The sequence below is a fragment of the Harpia harpyja genome, chromosome 9 (genome assembly GCF_026419915.1).
Source record: "Harpia harpyja isolate bHarHar1 chromosome 9, bHarHar1 primary haplotype, whole genome shotgun sequence".
Taxonomy (NCBI): domain Eukaryota; kingdom Metazoa; phylum Chordata; class Aves; order Accipitriformes; family Accipitridae; genus Harpia; species Harpia harpyja.
Window position 1 is genome coordinate 9,794,597 of NC_068948.1, and position 24,565 is coordinate 9,819,161.

The following is a 24,565-nucleotide window of genomic DNA, read 5'->3' on the forward strand; positions in this document are numbered from 1 at the left end:
CAGCTGAATGAGTTGGAAGGACTGTAGCAGCTTTATCTTGATCATTCAACAGGAGAAACTCTTCTGACAACCATTTAGGCTCAGTGCCATGTAAATATTCTGGCATAAGTAATTCAATCCTCTTCACTCAGCTTCCTTGCAGCAATCTATGGCCTCTTCAAAAGACTTCTAATACTATTTGCTTCTGAGGATGATAAGATGCATACTATCTGCCTGTTTTAGTGTTTTGCAGATCATTTAGTACTCCCAAAATTTCGAAGTACATAATTATGCTTGAAATAATTAGAATCACAGTTAAAAAGAAAAAAAAAAAAAAAAGCGGGGGGATCCCTGTAGTTAAGTGTGCTGGAAAATTTGAACTGAATTTGGGAATCCACTGTACGTGACAGTCTGAACACTTAGACCTGACCCATTATAGTTCAGCAGTAAAAATCTCATTGAGTTCAAGGAGTTCAAGAATGTGGAAAGGGAATCCATGATATTAGTATATTTTAAAATGGGCAATAGAGACATAGGTTAAAAGAAGGATCCAAGCACTGAGAAGATGAAAGACTAAGCAGCATGGGGGTGAAAAGTCAAGAATAAGAATTCATTTTATCTCTGTCTTCTTTAATGCAAGAGGAATAAAAAGAAATTTTATTTGACAGAGTGCATATGGAGCAAAGAAGATCCATGTTCTTCCCAGCTCTGGCACTGCTTACTCTATCTGTTATTTCAGCTCTCACCATGGAGCCCATAAACATAGCTCGCTGCAGAATAAAGCTCAACATGAAACAGAAATTTTAAGTACACCACCTCCATGATCTTTCCCTTTACCTATATATAAGCATATTAATCCATCCTCAAAAGTACTGACGCCTTCCACATAAATACGCGTTAAGATTCCTTTGATATCCAAGAATATATAAAGTTGCTTATCATCTCCTATCACAATGCTATACCCTGCCCAAAATTCACTGATAGCACTTCAGAAAAGAGAAACCAAGAAACTGATGTTGGTAATACCCCTGCGTTAGTCATATTTGGAGTCAAGGGTCCCTCTCCCCACAAACACTTAGAAATCATAGTTTCTTTGGAAATTTCTCGAAGGAGCACTGATGCATGTCCTGTATTCCGTGACATAAAGCAAAGCTGAGAGATAATTATCCTGTAAGCACAGAGTCAGTGCAGTGTAAAAGGTGCCAAAAATTCCAATGCTGTCATTAACTGCTGCTGGCTGCTTGTCATCTGAGAGTGGAGGACAGCCCATCAGCCTGTACTGGTAGATGGGGAGATGAGAACATACCTGTACACAGTAGGATATTTATAAAAACTACTTATAGAGGAAAAAAAAATACAGAAATTGCCTCACAAAGAGTTGTAGCACTTATTTCAGTTACATGACATTTCATTTTTCCTCTAGAGCCGGCAATGTCATATTGCTGATCTTTCCCTGATTTAAAACTAAGTTTCCAAAAACCTATTAAATATTGAATTTTTTTTATAGTCCCTGAATTGAAACAGGATCAAGGAGGGAAAGAACCACTAAATTAGTGGAATATTTTGTCTATTTGCAGCAGATCTATTTCCTTTGAAAGCTGTCAACTTTAATATTTTAAACTTTTTTTAAAGCACCCTGTAAATATTAGCAGTTAAAACAAGGGTTTTCTGCTCTTGGTTCTGCATTACTATGCAAATAAGCAAAGAAATTGCCTCTATGCAGATGGTGGTGTACTACTAAATAAAAGAGGAGCACCAGACACTTTCAGTCTCTGACTCCAGCCACCTCAGGCAGGCAAAATAGAAGTACTTTAGAAAGGTGCCTCCGCTCAAAGGCACGATCATATGTACGCAGCATATAGGTTTCAAAACACGCTATAGTAAACTTAAGACATGCAATACAAGACCAAAAACCTAGAAGTATAATGTGCCGTAAGAGGAGAGCTTGAGAAATCAAAAGGTTTCACCACTGGCGTAGCTCCTGAAAGAGGAACACGTTTGTTACATAAAAGCCCCAGACGACACTATAAAAAAATCGCATTCCATATTACAGAAGAAGAAAAGTACAAGTTGAAAAACAATCCCAGTAAGTCTGATCTGAGCCTGCCTAAGTCCTGCCCAAACCACAACATCTAAGAGAAAGGTGAACCATTCCCTTGTGCTCCTGCCTGGATGCCAAACTATCCCTCAGGAGGTTAGAAAAGAAGTGCTGTTTGTGCTGTTGGTCTTTTAATTACTGTAATCTTAGACATTTCTCTAATTGGATTAGCCTATAGCCTTTTCAAACAAAGCTAAATTATTGAGTTGATAGTGCAACTATATTTTGGTTTGCAGAAAAAAAGCGTTCCTGTTTATTTGTAGCATCACAGTATTTACCATAAGTATCTTAATCCACTATTTATTTCAACCGATTAATGTACATTATATTTCACTGGCTGGCCAAGTTGTATAGCCAATTCAAGAGACAAGCTGCTAAACTTCTAAAACATTTTAACTTTATCTGATTTCTCTTTCGTCTCTCACATTGAGTTGTAAAATACATTTTTCTTATTCATAAAGAGTGCTGCAAACACAGATTTCAGCTGAAGCCTGATCTACATGACACCTGCTGAAGCCACGGACAAGAAAAACCATGTATCAAATTGAATGAAGCAGGATAAATAAACAAAAAATATAAACTACAAAAATCAGTAGTAGGTGCATTGCTGAACACCGCAACAGCAGAGCTGGTTAAGACATATTGCTTTGACTGTTGTATTTTATTCTCGTGGCAATAGCAGGTTCAGTGTACTTCTGTTTAGACTTCAGCAGGTCTTATTCTCCTAGAAAGCTCACAGCAGCAGGACTAAGCCAACTGTGAGATGCTACTGCATAAAGTGAAATTTCCTAAGCTGAACTCGGTAGTTTAATTCATCAGTGCTAGATGTGAACACAGAGCTTCACTTGGTTCAATTAACCTCCAGGTGCAATTCCCCAGATGGTATGAACTGGCACTGCACCTAACTCTTCATGTATTTCCACCTTTCCCCTTTTCTTCTTGGGCTTTCGGGAACATCCATTCTCACTTAGGCGGGCAGGCAGGCTCCCCCCAGACGGCCAGGAGGAGCTCTAACAAAGAAGAGCTTTGGTGACATTTCCAACTGGCATTTTTTCAGCTGAGGCTTAATCAACAGCAAGGTGTGCTGATGCTTGGAAACATTGGAGTCCAAAACCAGGTGCAGTTCAAGCGAGATTTCAATTTGACAAGAATATTCTGCAAAACTCACAAAATCAATTTGGGGTTCATATAGCTGTCACGCACTGTGTATAGAAAGGAAGTAATTTAAAAACCGTAGCACATTCCCTCACCACCTATTCTACAGCTCATCCAGTCGGAATGGGTCCACTATAAGAATCTGAATACTGAGCATATACATTTTTTATCCCTGAGAATATAACTGGGCAAACAGAAAACTATTATTACATTACTTGCTCTCGTTACATGCCTTTATCTGTAAACTTTCCCATCTTGATAGTTCCTTGCAGATTTTTAAACAATATTCAATGGATATGGAGAAATGGTAGGAAAATAGGTAAAGAAGAAAAAAGATGGAAAGCAGGCAAAACAGTCCTTGTCAGAGGAGCTTGAGAGCAGAACGAGATAGCATTTTCAAGGACTGTGGAGCACATACAGTAACTTCTGTGAAAAGCGGAGAAAAAAAAGTGGCCAGTGTTACAGCTTCATAATCACTTTAATAGGCCCTTTTATTGGTGAGTTCAGTTGCAAAATGAGTCTCCTCTTTCCTTGGATTTTCTCTCTTAAAGGTTAACTGGCTTTACATTTGTCTTTTGCACTTCTCTAAACCTACTGAGCATTATCTGACTGTCTATGTATTAATCTTACAACTTTAGTAATGTGAACTTAGTTATAGTGTTCACTCTCATTTTTATGTATGCCGTCTAGAAGCATTTTGGCATGATGGTTTAAAACTCTTAACATCAAATTAGGGATTCAATTATGCATTAATAAAATTATTTGTATGAATGTTTTGGTAGAGGACTGAAACACCTGCCCATACAACCTCTTACTAAGAGCATGACTGTCAACACCGAAACATATTCTGCTTTTCTGTTAAGACGTTCCACAGAGATTTTCTTTGATCAAAGGTAGATAAATCCTGTGCTACCTGAGTAGTACATGCTAGAACATGGAATATAATTGTTTATACTGTTGCATTATAAGATGGTATGATATAATAAAAATAAATTTATATTCCTACATTTTAGCCTGAATATCTTTACTCAGGCAGTAAAAGGAAGAGGGGAACTGTCTGATACATCCCACATAAAACTCAGTAATTCAAAAATCTGAATGATAAATCTTATGCCATGGTAGCTCTGTGACGCTCCATAGAGGACCTATGTATCTAAACCAATGGATGCATTACATTCCTGATTCAGATAATATTTTTAGCTGCTACAAATGTTATCAAAATCCTCTAATTTTTCTCTATTTACTAAAATATACTAATCTTCTATCAATAATATCTTGTAAAGCACTTTTTTTTTCCTAAAGCAAAGGTTGGCCTTAGCAGGCAACAATCAACGACGGAGGTTAACATTTACAGAATCTTAATTTATTAACTGCTTTTTTAGTCCCTAACTTTGTTTTGAAAATTTTGTTAGAATAGACTCTACTGCTACTAAACAAACAAAAAGGTACCTTTCCATTCAATCCGTGAACGTTTACCCAACAGCACACATCACAGTGGTTTTATACCAGCTTTCTCCTGAAATCAGGAAACATGGTCCAGTTTTCAATGCTTTCCCTTAGCACTTCTCATCTTTCAGTATGACATTTCATCCACTTATTTATTTTTATAAGGATACTTCTTCCTAACAAATGTTCTATGGAACTCAAAGGCTTGTGTAATTGAATTAACAGGTTTATAGAAAATAAGTTATAGCCAAAATTGCAAAGGTGGGCATGGGGAAAGAAGAAATATTTCAGCAAGATGCAGCCTATTATGTAAATTTGTCACCACATGCCATACATAATGAATAAACCTTGTGCTCTTAACACTTTGATTATAGACTATACAGACAATGCAAATTAAAATTCCTGCTGCTCTATAAACGCAATGAGAGGAAATTATGTAAATTTTAACACATTAGATTGATTTGGTTGAAATGAAACCTGTTCCACTTGATGTTTTAGGGGAAGAGCCACAATTACAATGATTGAGAAAGTGCAGTGTTAATGAAGTGTGTTATTGCTAATCAATTCCTCCTCCTCTGGTAATGGCACAGGCATGTGCACTGTCACTACATCATTCACTGGCAAATGCAACCACTCACACCACCACGTAGCTTATATGGCAGAAATTAAGGCTTCCATAAACTCATGTATATGGTCCCGTCTAACGTCAGAGATTTCACAGAAAAACTATGATAGACGTTCAGGAAGGGTGTGTGTTCTCATATATATACACACATATACGTAAAACTTTTTGGCAATACTGCCTGGCTGACTGTAGTACTGCTGTCTTGAATGCTACTGTAGATTTGGTGTGATACCAACCAAGCAACTTCACTTTGAGCAAAATAATCACTTCGCTACTGGCCGATGTCTTGGAAAATATAGAATGAGATTATCACGTGGTAATAATTTGAACACCTTTAGTTAATTGAAATGAAATGAAGAGCAAGGTCTTTCAAACTTAAAAGAAAGTTTTCTGTCCAAATTGAAGAAACTGAAAAAAAGGACTCAGTGGTTTCAAAAGTTTCACACAAACAATGTATCCTTCCAGTAACAGTTACCTGGGAATTATGGTAGGAATTTGGAATGTCTTTACAACTGAGTATAGTTGATTTCATTCTGTAACCTTCTTGTAAGGAACTGCAGCGCACATAGCTGATAGAGCTGTTTTACACTTAGCTGATATGTGAAGTACATTCTACCTTCCATACACAAAGCAGAGGAGCATGTCTCTCCAAGCATCATGTCACCATTTTAAACAAAATACTTTGTAGAGCGCCTCACCAGCATGATAATGAATTGCAGAATACTACACTGTTATTTTTTCTTAATTATTTACTGGTTTATATGAGATAATTAATCAGATTATTTATCACAATTTTGCATTTCACAGTCCCTTTGTTCTGTAAAAATTTCTATGGCATTTTTAAAGAAAAATATTCATTTGCAAAAGGATCTGCAGTATTAGAAATTTGTGGCACTTATTATTTCCCAGGTAAATATGAGAAGGTGGGATGAGCCAACCCGTTTTATTTTCTTTATATTTATATAAGTTTCATACTATTCTCGGAAACATTTGCCACCACATATAGTGACTGCATTTGTTTCCTGTCTCTACTGGCTTGTCTCCCACTAATTTATTCTTGTTCCTGCTAAGATATAAGGAAGCACTCTGCACAGAGACATCTCACTGGCTTCAACAGCAGTTTGACACACAGGATTGTTGCAGGTTGTGAATATAACGCATACAAAATCAGGACAACACAGGCAATGAGAGAGCTTTTATGCAGAAATTACATAGCAGATAAACATACAACACAACACACTAAGACTGGTACTTACCGTAAGAAATTTTAGAGTACTATGGTCCATGAACATGGAAAAAAGAGGGGTCAGGCCCCAGCTGTGAAAGGAAATCTGGCAGACCAAAAGAAGAAAATGCAAAAATAAAAATAAAAGGGAAAGATACAAAGGAATTAATCTTCCCTAGAAATAAAGTGATGTTTATTTTTGCAGGCTGAGAATCCATTCTTGTATCAGCATGCATGTCTCTCCTATGTTTAGGGTTTTAAAAATGCCAACCAATTTTTGCTCCATTAATCCTGAACTAACGTGACTGCCACCGATGGTGAAAAGCACAGAGAGTGCTTGAGACTGAGCACTGTTCCTTCAGACCATAGGCCTCTCTCCCAACCCTAAATTTCTTCTGACTTTTGGCTGGGGCTGCTGGAGGAATCAGCTATGAACTCTCTCCTCCGCATTAGGGTGCACAGTCTACATTACACTGTGCTAATTAGACTCTCAAAGCATGACATGGTCAAAGAGCCACTTAGAGCTTGGTAAAGAGAGATTTGCAAAATAAAATATGAAAAATCACGTAAGATTGAGAAACAGGAAAAACAATGTCAACTAAGCAAACTTACAGGAGTAGGAGCTAAGCATTTCAGTTTGCAAGATTTGGTACAGATGTTTAGTTATATAAAATAAACACAAAGAGTCACAGTGGTAAATATCTCACCCCACAGGAATCAGCTTAATTTCCAGCTCATAATGATCCTAGAAAACTGAATCTCTCCACGCTAGCTTTTGCTTGAATTCTTTGACTTCAGACGGCTTTGTTTACAGGAAAAAGCTCTCTGAAGTTGGAATATTAGAAGGAGTGAAACAATAAATTTCCCATATTCTAATATCCAGACATCCTGAGCTTGTTCAAAGACCCCTTGGATTCATGAAGGCAAATAATTAAATTACCTGAGCTTTGATCAAGGAGTTGCTGCAGTCCCTTTTTGATGTAGAATGTGGCTGTTTGAAGCTCCAGACAGATAACTAGCCCATATGGTTTTTAACCCTTTTTTCATTAGTAGCAAATTTTATGCAGTGTTCTGGCATTTCAAAGTGAGCACCACTCACTTTGGGGTTGGGGACGCTGGTCCAATAGGATCCTTATACCACAGACTTGATGGGATGTTTATTGAAAGGCTGAAACTCCCCCTCCCAAATAAGCTGAAATGATTTTTCAGTCAAGATAACTTTCCTTAATATTATGCTTTGGAAGCTGCTCTTTAGATGGCATGTCACCAAGACACACCAAAAAATAAATCTGAGAAGCAAGTGGGGTTGCCTTTGCAATACAAGAGTTTTCATCATGTTCTATGCTTTCCAACTCTTTCCCCCAAAAGAAATGTGAGTAAGCACATACTAATCTAGTGAAAGAACGCTCTTAAAATAGGAAAAACAAATAGATGGATTTAAGCCTTTCATTTTTCCCTCTCTTCAAATGCAAGCACCTGGATGAAGTCATTTTTGCCATTACCAAGTCAAAGTCCTAGCCATGCTGCCTGCAAAACAGAGCAGAAACTAGAAGTCAATAAAGGTGCTGTCCTCTCATCTGATTTGTAGTTTTGAATATGATTACTGAAAGAATTTCTGTCCATAAATGAGGAATTATGCTCCTCTTCATTCACTCTAGGATTCTTTTGGGACATGAGGAGGTTACTAAAAGGGCATAATTAGAAAGCATAATTAACATATAGGGATCTCTTACTCAGTTCCCTGTACAGCTTTAACAACATAGCCATATATATATGCATACACACACTCCTAATTTTAGCAACAGTTCCATGGATTATGGAAATGACCTCACCAGACTACTGAGAAGTGGGAAAAACACTTTTGCAACAGGACTTTTTCTGGTATCATTCACGGTAGAAAGGCATCTGTCCTTCAAGGCACAGCTGTGGAAAGGATTCATGTCATTCAGACTGACATCTCAATTCATAAGGATACAGGCTTAAGAAAGCATAATGAGTATGCCTGGCTTACTATAGATAACAGACAAATTATTTTGGGGCATGAGGATGTAGATAGAAATTCATGTCTTTACATTTAAAACACTCGATATGTTATTAAAAAGTTGGTATGTTTCTAATTTGTTGGAAAATAAAACTTGGGGCCTTTTATAAAGCCCAAGGGGGAAATGCGCATAATCAATTGGTAAGAATGAGAAAGGAAGTTAATGTGTATACAATTTTATGTTTTTTCCATTAAGTCACAGGAGCCGCATATATAACTAACCTGTGAAACAGGAAACCGTCATATCTGAGTGACTCAAAATACTCCTTGTAACATTACTGAAAAGCATGAAAGGAGGAGCTGCTGATCTCTAATTCAAGAAGCAATTAGCATTCATTAACTCAAAGTAATAAACTGCCCAAGGCATTTATGGGTTAAATATAGTCTACTTTTAAGCACATGGAAACAGTTAAAACACAAGCTTTTCTGCAGTTTATTTTGAATGATTTCATTTCTAGTAAAAACGGATTTAATTTCCAGATGGGGTATACCTCTAGGCAAAAACATTCTTCTTCTCTCCTCCAGTAGGCAAAATGATTTAATACCAATGGAAAAGTCTTTTGCACACATTATTAATTTCATTTACATTACTTTCTTTTCTCAACAAAGTATCAATGACCTTCTGTAGATTTTTTTGCAAAAAAAATAAATGAAAATTAAAAGTCCTATTTTTGGTAGGTCTCATATTATGTACAGCTTTCAAGAAATAGCTTGCCAGTCATTCGTTTTTGAAGGGAAATATCGTAAAGGTTAAGTTGTTCCACACACTGTATACAGTGATAATCAGAAAGAGGATTTAACAGCTGTGAGAACAAAACACAGTTTTGCACCCAGTTCATCAGTAATCTGATACATTAGACAATCTGGTTCAAGTCTGCTGCAGAGGATGGCCCACAGAATCCTATGAAGGCAGTAATTACTGCTAGTATACTTTGTGACCTCTAGCTCATCATAAAAAAAGCCAAGGTCATAACAACAAGCAACTGTCAAATCTTGGTGAGTATCAGAGCTGGCACTTTCTCTGTAGACTTGATTATTTCAGCCAAACTCATTTCTTGTTCAATTTGGTTGGATAATTAAACAAATATTAGTGCGATTTCTTACATATGATAGCATATTGACAGCATTCCTAACACCAGTAGCACTAAAAACTGGCTTAGCCCTAAATGCACACCCCTGTGTAAACTCTGTTTAAAATCATGAGTTAATGTAATTACCAAAACTACTTTAAATTTCTGTAGCAACGATATTGTTCAATAATACCTCTGTCAATTGAATAACCCCATGGACTCCAATACAGTTTCTCTGTTTTAGATCAAGTTGACCAGACACAATATTAACCAGTAAAGTGTAAACGTCAGATAAATAGTTTAAACTTGTCTGCTTATAGAAGTCATTAAAAAAAGCCTGCTGACAACAGTAACAAAATTCTGAGCGTATACTAAATAAGGTGGACATTTCTCTAGCCTTCTAAATGTACAAATACATACTGAAGGTCACAGTAAGGTGGCATTCAATGTCAACTCAAGGCCATTCAAAAAAAATTAGACCTTTGTAATTTGACTTTTGATTTTCATCATGCGTTTTGCCTGCCCCTTTAAAACCCAGGCCAGCAGCCACTTACTAATTTGTGATGTATAGAATCACAGCATATCACTGCAGCCTGGAGTAAATCTTTGTGTTACCTTTCCCAATAGAGTTCATCATGTCCTAGTTATATATGACATCTGCATATTGTATATAAATGGTCTAGTGAGGCAGTAAGGCTGGTTTCCATGTTCTTTTTCATGAGATTGCTTGAGTATTTCTCAGATCACACTGATGTCACCTTATTTAAATGCAGTTTTCTTTGTTACGAAGTAAATATGTAGGAAGTCATTGAACATACTGAGAATGAGTTTTTATTAATTCTAACTGCTCCCAGTAGTTTGACATATACCTAGCCAAATACAAAGAAAGACTTCAGCTTATGGTTCCAAAAAACTAAGTAATATGTGCAGAAGGTAACTGCACATTACTAACTACCAGATTGTAGTGAAGGGTATGATTACACTGAAGCCTAGGAATAGGAAGCCCTTGTTTAATTCAGGTAGAAGTAATAGCCAAAGGAGAAGGCAAGTGTTGGATTAGCCTGACCCAATCAATCAGAGAAGAATGTCTCCACATTTGAGGATAGGTGGCGACGGTTGAGTAAAACAGAAATGTGAAAATAAAAAGGAAGGCTAGAAGAGTCCGCTATACCTGATAAAATGGAGGTTATGGGAGGACAGAGCAAAGTTTGCATTGAAAAGTAGGAAGCTTTGAAGGTGAAAAGTTCACTGAATATTAGATTTTGCGCTGTAGAGGGGGAGCAGAAGCTAATAAACTAAGGCATAAGAAATATCATCTAAACGTAAGCAAGATCAATGAACTCAAGGTGATGATGCAGGAACCTGAGAAACCATGAACTATGCCTAGGAGCACAGGCTCTATGTTACCAAGGTCATACAGACAGTAACCTTAAATGTTGTATATGTTTTATTTCAACCCAGATCATGCAGATACCCCAATTAGCTCTGAAGTCTCCAAATCAACTTTGTACAGATCAGTGGACTGTGAACTGCAGTACAGGACTGGGAATCATCGAGGAAGGGTTCATCTTAAACGAGCTTCACTGCAAGGGTATAGCCAAAGACTGCACCACAGAAACCCACATACTAGAGATCTCTAACAGGAGTGTTAAATTTAGTACTTGCAACACGACTACATATTCATAGTTTATGAACATAATTTTTTTCATATAAATATTGCAAAGTTCACAGTTTTAAGGACCGAAAGAACTATAATGACTATCCTAAGTCTGACCTACAGTCACTTGCATTGCTACCTAATCAGCCCTTTTGTATGTAAACGATAAATTGTTTATATGTAACTGCCAATGCCCGCTATGTTTTCCTCTTGCTTTAGAAGAAGAAATGTTATGTAAATTGCCACCATGCTAAAAAGAATTGAAATGCATACTAATCAGCCGTATTCTCTGAGCTATACTAGCTATAACTGGAACGGTAACAAATAAAAAGGCAACAATCAGTGGTGGACAAAGTTTTCTATTTGAATCAGAGCCCCAAGTAAAATTATTATTCAACTGCTTTTCAAAATTTTGGAACCTCTTATGTCTGGAGAAATTGGGTTTGAAACACTGAATGAACTTTCACTAATGTGAAATATCAAAGATCTGCACTGGAATTTCAATTGCAAGAAAAATATGCTGAAAGAGAATGAGAAGGAGACGTTATCTTTAAAAATATCTGTTCACTGTGTGCATTGGATAAATGTTTGAGTGATTCTTCAGTTACATCAGTCTGGTAATCCCTGTGGTTAAATAATGATGGTTGCACGCAATATTAAACTGGAGGTTTTGATCATTGCGCTATATATATTGAATTAACCTGGCAGCAATCAACTGTTTTAATATTGGTTATTCCTCAGAAAAAGCTTACAATCATTTCTGCCCTGGCCCGAAAGTACCCTGTAAAGAAGAAATGCACTAAAACCTTGTCTTGAATGGTGATCTAAAATGAACTGAGTGGTACTTAGAAATACCTAGCTACATCAATACGTGGTCAAGTCTGCTGAAAGGGAGGACTGCCTATGGGAAGCACTGCTCTGGAAAGGACAAGATTTAGTCCTAAAATTTCATGTGTGTTTTCTAGTGTTAACGAGACCAGGTTTTTACTTTGTAAATGCTATTTAAAGTCCTGTATTTACCTCAGGATTTCTCTCAGATAAAATTAATTTATTATTCCAAAAATTAGGTACAAACTTTTTGAAAGTCAGTTTTCTCAAATGATTTAAAGGTTGCATTTTTTACCTGTTGCTTCAATTAAAATTTTTCAGTAACACACAAAAATTAATTTTAACTATATACATGAAAATATACGTAAACGTGCATAAAGTACACATAAGATGTAAGCAGGTACATAATGTTATATGACTGAAAAGGTCTGAGAAACCTTGTCTGGGGGCTGGTATAGTTACAGGTATTCTGCTCTGGTAATGAAAATACATTTATTTTTGGTTCAAATGCTAGCCAACTTTGCACAAATCCTATTTCTTTTGTTTGCCTTACAATGTCTAAATAAAAAAAAAATAATAAAAAAATTAGTTGATAGAAGATGAAAGGAGTAACGCAGTTATTCATTCAGCAGCCAAGATCTTTGAGATAATTACTTTAAATCAAGAAGGGACAGACCATTTAAATTTATGACTTAATGCCGACACAGGCATGTATTAATAAAACAGTTAGCATTAATGGAAATAGGGTTTAGTCTCCTGATTCAAATAGAGCTATCATTTCTGGTTTATACTGAACTAATGACTTATCCTTGGCAGAATAATATGTATGCATGTATTTAACTATTTAACTTAACCACTGAGACCAATTAATATGTTTCTGAAGTTTTATTTTATTTAAAAATATATATCAGCAGCCACACTGGGATAAAAATTATGTTGAACCAGACTTTCTATGGCACCAGTTTAACCTCAAATGTAACAGTTTCACATGGAATATCTGATGATCACTGAAATGCAGTGCAGAAGCAGCAGCTCTTCAATGGGATTGACATCAAGTTAAGGAACATTTTAGCTTACCAAGACAATATAGACCCTGTGTGATTAGGAGCTCACGTGAAAAGAAATGGTGGCTGCAAGAGGGTACACCATAAATTTAATCTCTGTCCCACTTGCTAATGTGAGGATAGAAGCAAGGAACAAACCTGTGCACAGCCATTCTAAGCCAGGCTGTTTTCAAGCTCTGGGACAGTACTGATGCACTCCGGCAGGGCAAGAAAAGCTGCACTAGTTGCATCATACAAAGGTAAGGGAAATAAATGCTTGGTGCTGTGAAGCTCACAAACATAGAAATTCTGTGAATTGTCTTTTAAAGGGTTATTGAATGTAATTCCTTCTGCTCATCACTCCAGTCTTCGCCTGTGTGGGCCTCTGTCTCCGCAGCATCATTGGGAGTTCATTGGAACAGTGTCAGACCATGCCAACATGATTCAATGAAAGCTTTAGTGTAACTACTTTCTAGATAGGTACTTCCTACAGCTTACGTTCATGGATCAAAGTTCTGTTCAATTTTGTCTACGCTATAATACTTCATGATCCACAACTGCATTTTATGTTAGTTTATCTATAACATGGCTACAGTCTAGCTGTTGATGAACTATTAAATCATCACCATAATAATGAATTATACTTGGAAACCTCTTGCTGCATTGTTCACCAACCACTCTGGAAACTCCTGGCTCCTCTTTTACATTCAGTTACTTGGTCCTTTTCTTTTAATCCATTTACATTGATTTCTACTACTCCAACTCTGCCTGCCATTGCATTACAATTAAGAATTCTGATGAACTCTTGCTGATTCAGAAGGGAGAGGGCTCTTACTTGTTGCCAAACTTTGGAGAAAAAAAACACAAAAAACCCTTAGAATTTGCTTAAGCCAGCACTTTAAAATTGAAGAGCTAAATTACGGCTTATGGAGCCAGCAGAGCTCAGTGGGACTGGGGTGCCTGAAAGCCACCATACCACCCAAGCAGTTATGGAAGAAGGCCTTATGCCGTTGTCAGGCAAAATTAACCATAATGTCACCTTCCCCACGGGCACTGCTCAGCAGCAGGGCTGGCTGCTCCAGATATTTGTCTCTGAATTCCTGCTGGTTTGCAAGGCACCGCTAATGTCCCAGCCATACGTTATGTTCTCTGGAGGGCCTTGAACATGTCTGGCAGCTCTAACTTTTCCACCCACCTTGAGGGCATCTAACAGTTTAAGGGACGTTCCCTGCCCTGGAGCACAGAGGATGGGCAGTTACCAGGTCTCGGACTGCTCTTTGCAACACAGCGCTCCTCAGCAAAGCGGTGCTCATTTTCCAGTGCAGCAGTTACTATCTCTCTCACCAAGAGTTGTTACTCTAAGGTAGTTCTTAATTAATATCCTAAATCAGGTGATTGACAGAAAACTGTACGACTACTATGGCACTGTGTTGCCCATTTTTGGCATCAAGGTTGTAGACAACAATTTCTATCAGACACATTAGCTTCTCTGGCTGCGTTATCTGCCCAAGTGGGTATAATACAGTATTATAAAGTTCTGCACTCTGTTACTTATAGTAGATATTTCCTATACACAGGAATTTGATTGGTCTATGAGTCAAATCAAAGATCCGTGCAGCCCAGCATCCTGCCTTTAGCAATACCCCAAAGCGGATGTCTAGGGGAGAACATCAGAACAGGGCAGGTGGGAACGAGACTCCTTCCAAGCCTGCAACCATTTAAAATCTATACTGTCCTGTACGTCCTTTTTGGTCAGCATTTGCAATGATGGGTTGTAGCAATGTCTTTTATGTTCCAAGGTGCTACGGGATATACAGAAACGATTTGGACCGGTCTACTTCTCTCAGTTCTTCAGTCGTAAGCTCCACTGACCTAGATGTGCACGTGTAAAAATAGACGAATTTGGCCTAACGTGTCTTTTTTTCTGCCAAGGATGTCTCTGTAAGATCTCTCAAGCACGACAATATTTTTGAAAGAAATATTTTTTGTTTCGCCATAGCATTTTTTTCTGTCTTTAAGCTCTTTCTCTTGGCATAGCAGGAACCGAGACCATCTTTGAAAAAGGAAGAAAGAGACGGCAAACCCCTTAAAAACCACTGCCGCTGCGAGGCCCGAGCTGTTCATTTTACACCTCTACTCCAGCTGCGGCACCCTTCGGACAATCCGAAGTTACAGGATTCCAAAACTTTGTAGCGAGCGCCAAGGTGGTAATACGACGCCAAAGGTAACGCGATCCACCGACGAGGACGATGTTAATCCTGACAAACTGCCTGAGCGTCAGCCCGAACCGCGGCGCGATCGAATCCCGCCTCCCCCGAGAGGGCCGGCGATGCTGGTGGTAACAAAACGGCTTTTCATAGCGCCCTGAAAAGCAGACGGGCCGCCGCCGGCCAGGCACCGAAGAGCATCAGTGCCCTCTAGCGCCCGCCCGGCCGCGCCCGCCGCCGCCCCGCCGCCACACCGGGCCGCGCCGCGCCACCGAGCCCCGGGGCCGGGCCAGCGAGCTCCGGGCCGCCCCACCGCCAGCCCCGGGCCGAGCCAGCGAGCCCCGGGGCCGCCCCACCGCCAGCCCCGGGCCGAGCCAGCGAGCCCCGGGGCCGCCCCACCGAGCCCCCGGGGCCGCCCCGCCGCCAGCCCCGGGGCCGAGGCGGCGAGCCCCCGCGGCGCGGCAAGGGCGGCCGCGGCAGTGCCGCTGCCAAAGCTGTGCCCCCACGGCCGTTCCGCCGGGCCGCCTTCCACCGACCTGTTGAGCGAGGCGGAGCGATGGCAAGGCTCGGCCACCGGGAGAACGGCTTCCACAAATCCCGGCTCCTCGAGTAAAATCTCTCCTCTGGGAGTATCGCGTGCAAATTCGCTCCCCTTCGGTAATATTTAAATGACTTTAAAGTCCTTCCTTACACCGGGAAAGAAAATGAATGGGTTTAATAATTCGGCGTACGCAGGCTTGCGCTAAAATGGATCGATAATTTCACAGTCCAAGAGTACCCTAGTCTTCGGTATCAAAACCCAAACAGGGGAATACATTTTCTCCTAAAATACTGTAAAAGGGCTTTAGAAACATACGACTACAATGGTCCTTAACTGATAGGAGATAAAGCAATATATATATATATGACATAAAACGACAATACTTAAGTGTAAAGTAAGTCCTCTTAATTCATATGGGCAAACTGCCTGATCCAAACTACGTATAAATCGATGGCCATCTTTCCATTTATTTCCCTAAGCTTTGGGTTGGCCCCAACGAAGGGACAATGATGCCATTAAAAAAAAAAATATAATAAAATGGGTATAGCATAGGAAATTACACACAGATTTTTAGCTTAAAATGCTAGTAGAAAAACTCAGACACACAAAAAAGGCTAGGAAGTATGTTGCTAAACTGTTTCAAATTAATTGATTCCAGATGAGACCTCTGTTTCTCACACACTGAAGATATTTCGCTAAGCATCCAGCTCACAAAATGGATTCAAAATTGATTTAGGGGGTTCACCAAAAAGAGCAGACACTAGTTTTAAGTTCAAAATTACTTTGAATTTCTATGACGTCCGAGCTAGAAATAACTTCTATTGGAAATCTCAGCAATAAAACGTTTGTTGCTCAAGTTATGCTTTGTTTAGTTACAGCATTTGCAGAAAACAAAAAAATGTTAGTCTCAGTCTACTGGAACTCTGAACTTCACATATGTTTCTTATACTAAATTAAATTAAGTATGTCAAATGTTGTCAGAATAGCATATTAATTGAAGCTGAAATCACATGACATATTTTAAAGCACTTTATCAGATAAATAACAGAAATCATTCTAATCTTTGTAGCTTCCCCACATTGTTATGCAAAAGAAAAATTAATTTAGCTGTCCTGTCTCTCAATCAAGCATTTCCATACATATTTCCTTCTGAAACTGCTGATGATAAATCGCAATGACTTATCTCACCTCTTGACATTACTATTGTAGCAGCATTTCTGGTAATGAGGTAATCTAGTTCCTAGTGATTTTTTGGACAGGCAACACTTAAAATTTTAGCAAAGTTAAAATTGATGTAGAGAAGTCTATAAACGGCATTCTCTGTCCATGCTCATTCTCTGATGCTCTAGTGCAAGGCTGAGGGGAAAAACAGTAAATATCCTATTCCAGGGCCTAAGAACAAGAGCTTGCAAAAGAAAGATGTCTTTTAAGTAATTTTCCTAAGGAATTTCTAATTATTTTATTGAAGATCTTGTTCTTAGTTCTGTAACTTTATTTTGTTCTTCTCCTGCAAGAGGAAGGAGAACTGCTTTAGAAGTACAGTCAGAAACTTCTGCTTTCTAGAGCGTAGTAGACTGAGAAATATGCTAGAAGACTGTTTTGTGTGTTAAGGTATGAAGCTCAAACCAGACCTTCTGCTCTCAGTCTCCCTACTGTTCTTACTGCCCATCTCCCAGCAACATGAATTGTGCCGCTCTGCTATGAAAATGCTGTTCATAAGCAAACATCTGCAATTCCACTTCCATATACTTCTACATATCTCTCCAAACAAAATCATCCAAAGGATTGAGTACAATCATTGATTTGTGTTCCAAATCTCAGTGGACAGACCTGACTGAGGCAGATGTCAGATTAATTACTGAAGAACTTCTACACTGAAAGCAAATTTATTTATTGGTATACCTTAGCCAGCGTAGAAAGAGAGAACAAAGTATTTACCTGGGGAATCACACAGACTTTGGAAACATTGAAGCAAGCATAAGAGCAAGGGAGGGGGAAAAGAGATGGACATTCAGTAACGTCTGAGTGCGTGCTTCCCTGCTCCTGAATCTGTTAGTGCTTTTCTCATTCAAGAGTTTCATTATTAAATAATTAAAAATATTTAATTTCTTAAGAGGGGTGCAGTGTCTGTGAAATTCTTGTTGTATCACCATCACAAATCAACAGGAAGAATGTCTTTCCCAGGGAGTCACTAGTCATTGGAACGTGAAAAAGAAATGAGCATTCTCCTTATGAAGGGCCAATTTCTGAATTGCTAAAGAGGTTCCTTTGTCACAGATATCTTGGTAGGTAAATACTATGTTACACAGCCACACTGTCCTTTGTAGCAATGGTACAAAGAAGATCTCCTGGCATATACTGGTTCTCTCCTCACCAGATGAATATTTAAAAGGGTAGACAATAAAGGGGGACTTCTACAGAAGGTAAAGGCATTTGTATCATGATGTCAGACTGCTATATGTGCTCCCGGAGGACTGCACAGGAAGCACTTTTATTCTAAAAGTTAATGGTATTTATGGGGACCCGCAGCCTGATCTATTTTACCTTTCTTGGGGATGTGCTTATGCATGTATCACCCAAGAGTCTAACGCTTTTTGGACTAGCCCGTATTAGAGACAGATACCATTTTGGTACCCTATGAACAGTAAGCCATCTGAAAGCCAGCAAGCAAAATAAATTAAAAAAAAAATATATATAAATCAAAGTCTTTCCCTCTTTTATTCTGGATAGAGTATCCTTCATTTCATGCACTCATAATTTCTGCATATCCATTTCGTGCCTAGGAGCTACAGTGCAAGTAGAAGATTTTCAGTTCGGGGCTTTCAATATCTGCTTATCCGGAGGAGCATTTTAAAACGGACAAATGCTCGCCCTCCCCCCTCCCCGCCGCCCCACCGAGCAAGACCTGAAGGAAGAAAAAAAAAAACCCAAACAAAAAACAAACCCCAACCAAAAAAAAAAATACCGTTTGCCACGGCGTTTCCTTTCTCCCTTCGGAGAGCCTATCTCGCCCCTTCGGGGAGCCCGCCGGCCGCCTCCGCGCGGAGCTGCGGCAGAGAGCCGCGCACCTCGCCCGGCGCTGCCCGGCCCCGGCGCCGGCCCCGGCCGGCAGCAGCCCGCTCCCGGCGCCCTCCCCGCCGCACACCTGCCTGTCCCCAGCCCCAGCCCCAGCCCCAGCCCCGCTGCTGCTGTCAAGTTTCTGGTGCACACGCACGCATCCTGCGGCTCGCTCCTCCTGCCCCGAGCTCCAGGAGACGACCGCTCCCCCCCCCGCCAGCCCCTTCCCTTTCCCCCTCGCCGAGCCGCCTCCTCGCCCGGCGGCGGCGGCGCGCCCTGCGCCCCGCCGCCCGGCTCGCCCGCCACAAGTCCGGCGCCGGCGTGCCCCGGCTGCTCGCCGCGGCTTTCCGGGGCTCCCCGGGGCAGGCGGCTGCGGCCGCCGCTTACCTGCGGGTCCAGCGGGGCTGGCTGCTTCCCTCGGCCGCCTCCGGAGGAGGGAGAGGAGGCAAGTCCCATTCACAACTAGACCCCGAGCAGGCACGGCAGCATCTTCAGCCTATTACACTCCACTGGCAGCGGCTGCCGAATGAGGCTCCGAGCTAGTGGCAGGAATTAGAAAGAGGGAGGGAGGGGAAAGGGGAGAGGAAAGGGGAGAGGGAGGGAGAGGGAGCAAGGGGGAGTGAAGCAAGATTAGAGGAAGGGAAAAGCGGGAGGCTGTTGCTTCTTCTCTCTTTTCTTCTCCCTTCCCCCCACCCCGAGAGGAAAGCAGACCCCAGCGCCTGCCCTCCCGCAGGGCTCCGCGTCCTGAGTGCCCTCTCATGCCTGCGGGGGAGAAGTTGGGGTTGGAAGGGCAAAGCGAGGGGGCCGAGGAGCCCAGGGCACTCTCTCCCTCTGCCCAGCCAGGCCTGGCGACGGGTAGGGTACGCGGTGCCCACCCCGCGGGTCGGTTCTGCACCCCCTCAGCCACGCGGGCACCCACACGCACGTCTGCGAGGGGGACGGGGACACCCATCCCGGCGGGCTGGCGGACTGCAGGGAGCGATGCCCTGTCCCTTCCCCGTCGCCACTCCTCTGCAGGCAGCCCAGGACCACCCCACGGCGGCGGCGATGGCGCCGCGGGTGGGCTGAAACCCACGCCAGAGCCCCGGGCACGGCCAGCCGTGACCCACTGCCGCTGGAGGTCTCCTGCGTGGGGGGCTACCCCTACCTCGTAGCACAGACAGAGAAATCGTCTGAGCTGGACAAACAGCAGGAGCGTTTTATACTGAATCCAGTCATGTTTCCTGTCATGAGCAGACATTTGTCCAGGAGGGGAAAAAAAAAAAAAAAAAAAAAAAAGAAGAAAAAGTTCCCCAAGCATTTCTGGACGTGGAAAATCGTGGTCTGTTGTAGCTCACAGCCAGAGGCCGAGGCCAGACCTCTCTGCCCGGGCAGGCTCCCCTCTTGCTGGAGGTGGAGGGGGTGACCCTTTCCTTCTCAAACACACCTGACTCAGGGGCTGCCGCTCGCTCGCTCTCACTCTCTGTTTTCGTTACCTAAAGTGAAAACCCCAGGCGTGATTCCCAGGTGGGGCTGAGCTCTATGAGCCCAGAGAGAAGTGCCCCGAGTCGCCATACCCATCCCAACCCAGAGGCAGCACGCAGTCCCCTCCTGTCATGCCCACACGGGCACACACGAGCCTGCAGGTCCCCTCTCACCCATCCGCTTTCCTCATAGCGGCCAAGACCTGTGCGCTCCGAGGTGGCTGTCAGCACAGTCAGTGCCATCTGTGTAGCTGCGGAGCGGAGCAGCGCAGAGCAGAAGAAGGAAGGATGCAATGCGCAGCCCCTCAAGAATAAGGATTGCGTTCACTGTTGGAAATAACTAGGTACCTCTTTGTGAAGATAATCTGCCCATCCTCAGGCAACCCATCCGACCGTTCACCCCCCACGCCACAAGGCAGCACTCACGCTGCTCTGCGACCACACCACTCGGCCCCAAAGAACAAGGCTTTTATAGTCTGTGGTTAATTAGCTCTGCCAATAACTCCAGGCAAAGAAAAAAAATGGCACAAAAGCTGCCACTGTACAAACAAAGAAATTGGAAGGAGGAAAGCTGATAAACAATGCATCCTAAGGAGGCCGAGGGACATCGAACTTAGCACAGTGGAGTAGCAAGTCCTGCCTGGTGTCAGCCCCAGGGAAAGAGCAGGAGCCTTCTGGCTGCAAAGCTCGGGGCCTGGGAGAATTCAGGCTAAAATTTCCTTCAGAGAGATGTTGAGCGTTCACAGTTCGATTCACAAATGCACCAGGGAAAGGCCTGCACGTACCATGAGGTGGAAGGGCACAGGCCGGAGGGCTCCGAGGCGAACGCAGGGCGAGGTGGCCTGGAGCACTGACACAGCACCCAGGACCACGCTCTGGAACCCAGCTGGAACGAGCAGGGCAGCCCTGGTGTGGAAAACTCAGAGCTTGGGACAGACGGGGAAACCAGTGAACAAACCCAGAAACACCCTGGGATGAGCCAAAAGCATGAGGTTTCAAGACAGCTAATTAATTAGTACGGAAGTACTAAGGGCTTTATTTTCGTAGGAATAGGGCTGTGGCACTAAGAAAAATAGTTTTAGGAGTGGGTTTTGATAGAAAATTCAAGGAGTAATAAATTGCCATTGAGAAATAAAACATGGAAAGGATCACTCGAGAATGTTTTGGGGGAGATGTAGCTGAGGAGGGAGGGCGAGGCACATTAATTTGAAACAGTTTTGTCAAGAAATTGGTTTTGGACAGAAAACACGAGCGGAAGGGAAATACATCTCAAAATAGTTCCATATAGTCCCAGTCCAAACCTATTGCCTTTAACAGACACCATCAGTCTCCTGTGATCATAGTAAGAGAATTGCCATTTGTTTTCTTTATGGATACACTGTAGTGAGTACTACTTAGTGCAGCTCTGCCAAAATTGCCACTAAGCTGAAGCCCAGAGCTGGGCAGTTGGCTGAGGATTTTTTTCTCTTTTTCCCTTCTCTTGCTGGCTTTAGCAGCAGGGTGGAGGGGATGACTTTTGTAATTCCCTTTTTTAAACTGCTGAGATCAGATTTTTTTGAATATAAAGGAAATGTGAAAGCAATTTCAATCTAATTAAGCATATACAATAGGTACCCATAATATTCTCTAGTCAAAGAGCATATTGATCTATAATGAAAGGTTTCATTAATTCCATTCAAGGAGGCATGTTAACAAATGAGTGTAGTAACATCTGATCTTGTGAGTGGCTTGTTTCCTCCCTTCCTTCTGCATTGAAATCTCGGTGTAAACTAATCAGATTCTGCTATTATTTTTCTCTCATTTGTTCATCTTCCTGTAAGATCTATAGATAGACAGTCGTTATCTGCAAACAAAATTAAAGCAAAACTCCTGCTGAAATCTACGTGTTTGCACCTCTGGCTAAGTCCCAAGTCTGACTACATTAATAACCACTGTGGAATTAATTTCACCTACCTTAAACCATTTTAAAATTGAGTATCTAACAGGGTATCTATAGTAAAAATTCATTTAATGTCAATAAAAAGAAGTCCCTCCCACTGGGACAGGCCACTAGCTGAAGATGCCTCTCTATATACTGAAGCATTCTTAAAAACTTGCTCAGACTAGAAACCTACCTACAACTATCTACAAGTCAGATGAGATGAGTCCTACTTTCTATGTTAGATACAGAAAATAAGAAATGGTCAAACCAAAACCAGTATGTGATGCTGATAAATTACAACATTTGGTATATTCCCTTTAGCCATTACAGTTTACGTTCAGGCAATTCCAAACTACCTTGCCATCATTTCAGGAGAAATATTGCACAGAGTCCTTGCAGCACAAGAAATGACAGTGGGTCACATAAAAGAGAAGCGTGCAGGGAGGAAGGCTACCCTGGAACACTTGCAGAAGTACTCCACTGAATTTCAACCAGTGCTCATGCGTGCATTCACAGCACGTTAGATGGGAGATTTTCGTAGCTTGCCCAAGTCAGACCTTACTATTCCTACCATACACAGCGTCAAGGAACAGAGGATATGCTACAGCAAATTTTTGCCTTTGCAGACTATTTCTACTGCTTGGTGACTCTTCATTTACGAAGCCTTAGGCTGGATGGTAACTTTATGAATGGCATATTGAAGCCAATGTAAATTCAATGTGGACAGTATCAGATTAACTAGTGGGAAATCTTTCTAAATACAGTTGCCACCTCTTTTCACAAAATGTTAGATGCAAACCAAAAAAGCAGACCTTAGCTATCCTGCTGCCATGGAAGTCATGGCAGAGCAGCAGGGGAGTACAGTGAGGCCTGGAGTTAGCATTTACAGCTGCTTGAAACCTGGTGTCAGAATGAAATCAGCGTCAGACATAAATAAAGGAAGTTTATACATATTTTAAACAGTATTTGCCTTTGCATATCCATATATTTAGGTTAAGAACATCTGTGATAACAAATCTGCAAAACCTAAAAAAAGGTTTCTTTATCTACTGTGGGCTTACAGAATCTGAAGTTTGTTAAAATTCTGCTCATTGCTTGGTAAATTAACCCATTTATCATTTGAAAATAAGCTGGCTGATTTGTTTTCTAAGCATCTGAAGGGGTACATGCACTTCTCCTAATTGAATCATTGTTCTAGGAAACACTGCAGCTGAGTTCATGAAATAAGCATAAGCAGGTATATTATAAGTTTAAGCTGGACATTTGTATTAGGGTGCATGAAAACGCTTGAACTGTGAACTTTGGAAACTGAACTCCAAAAAGCCTTTTGCAATTCAAAAGAATTTATCAATGACCGATTTACGTAATAGCTTGAGCATATCTATGCAGTAAGTATGAAAGAAGAAACTTCTTTCCATCTTTTGACTCTGTTTTCTCCAGGCCCTACAGGCCCTTTTCCCACATGGCTTCCAATAGACTCTCTTCCTTCTCAGCTACCTTTAATAGACCTGCAATTTCCTTCACTTTTCTTCTCACCTGGAAAGTATTAGAGATTTAAAAGGCACACGAACAGCATATTGCTATCCACAGGAGCTGGGAGTTTAGGAAGAAGCAAGAGAGACAGTGAAAGAAAAGAGGAGGTTTATAATAAAAGATATTCCACATAGTCTGAACAAAGTTTTCTTCCAAAATGCCCTTCAATTTCAGTGTCATTTTGCTAATGAAACAAAGCAAAATTTGATTCCTATGTGAAAATGTGAAGGGTGAGCAGGATTGAAGGAGAGAATAAAATTGTTCTTAATGATTCCAAAAAAAGAAAACTAATTAAAGCCACAATACCAGAACAGTGAGAAGACAAGCGTGTAAGAAGAGTATAACTTAACAAAAGTGTGCATCTTGTCACAAGGAAACAAGGCTTTTACACAGTGAAGAGCGGACAGCTCAAAGCAGCAGGTATCTAAAGCTGCTTTTTCCAATAGCAAATGTCTTCCTTGTAGAAATATAAGAATACAACAACATATGTTTACTTGAGAAAGATTAAAACAAAGGCAAAACCACTGAGGTTAAAAAAAAAAAAACAAAACCTACACAAAGCAACTGATACAGAAACTATCTCCACAAAGTTAGCAATGCAAAAATCTTTCTTTGGCTATACCACTGAAGCACTGAAACCTGGAGAGAAAAGGAAATTTTGAACTGGTAAGAGAAT

At 41.1% G+C, this 24,565-nt stretch overlaps 1 protein-coding gene across 6 annotated transcripts in view; it reads right to left on the minus strand.

Annotated features, from left to right (window-relative positions):
* Positions 1–24,565, minus strand: part of CDH11 (cadherin 11) — a 193,081-nt gene that overhangs the window by 64,736 nt on the left and 103,780 nt on the right. For 4 of the 6 annotated variants that reach the window (XM_052796678.1, XM_052796680.1, XM_052796681.1 and 1 more), the window contains exon 2: positions 19,360–19,511. The exons of the other annotated variants lie outside the window; for them this stretch is intronic. The gene's annotated coding sequence lies outside the window, so the exon portion shown is untranslated. The remainder of the gene's footprint in view (positions 1–19,359; positions 19,512–24,565) is intronic. 6 annotated transcript variants of the gene reach the window in all.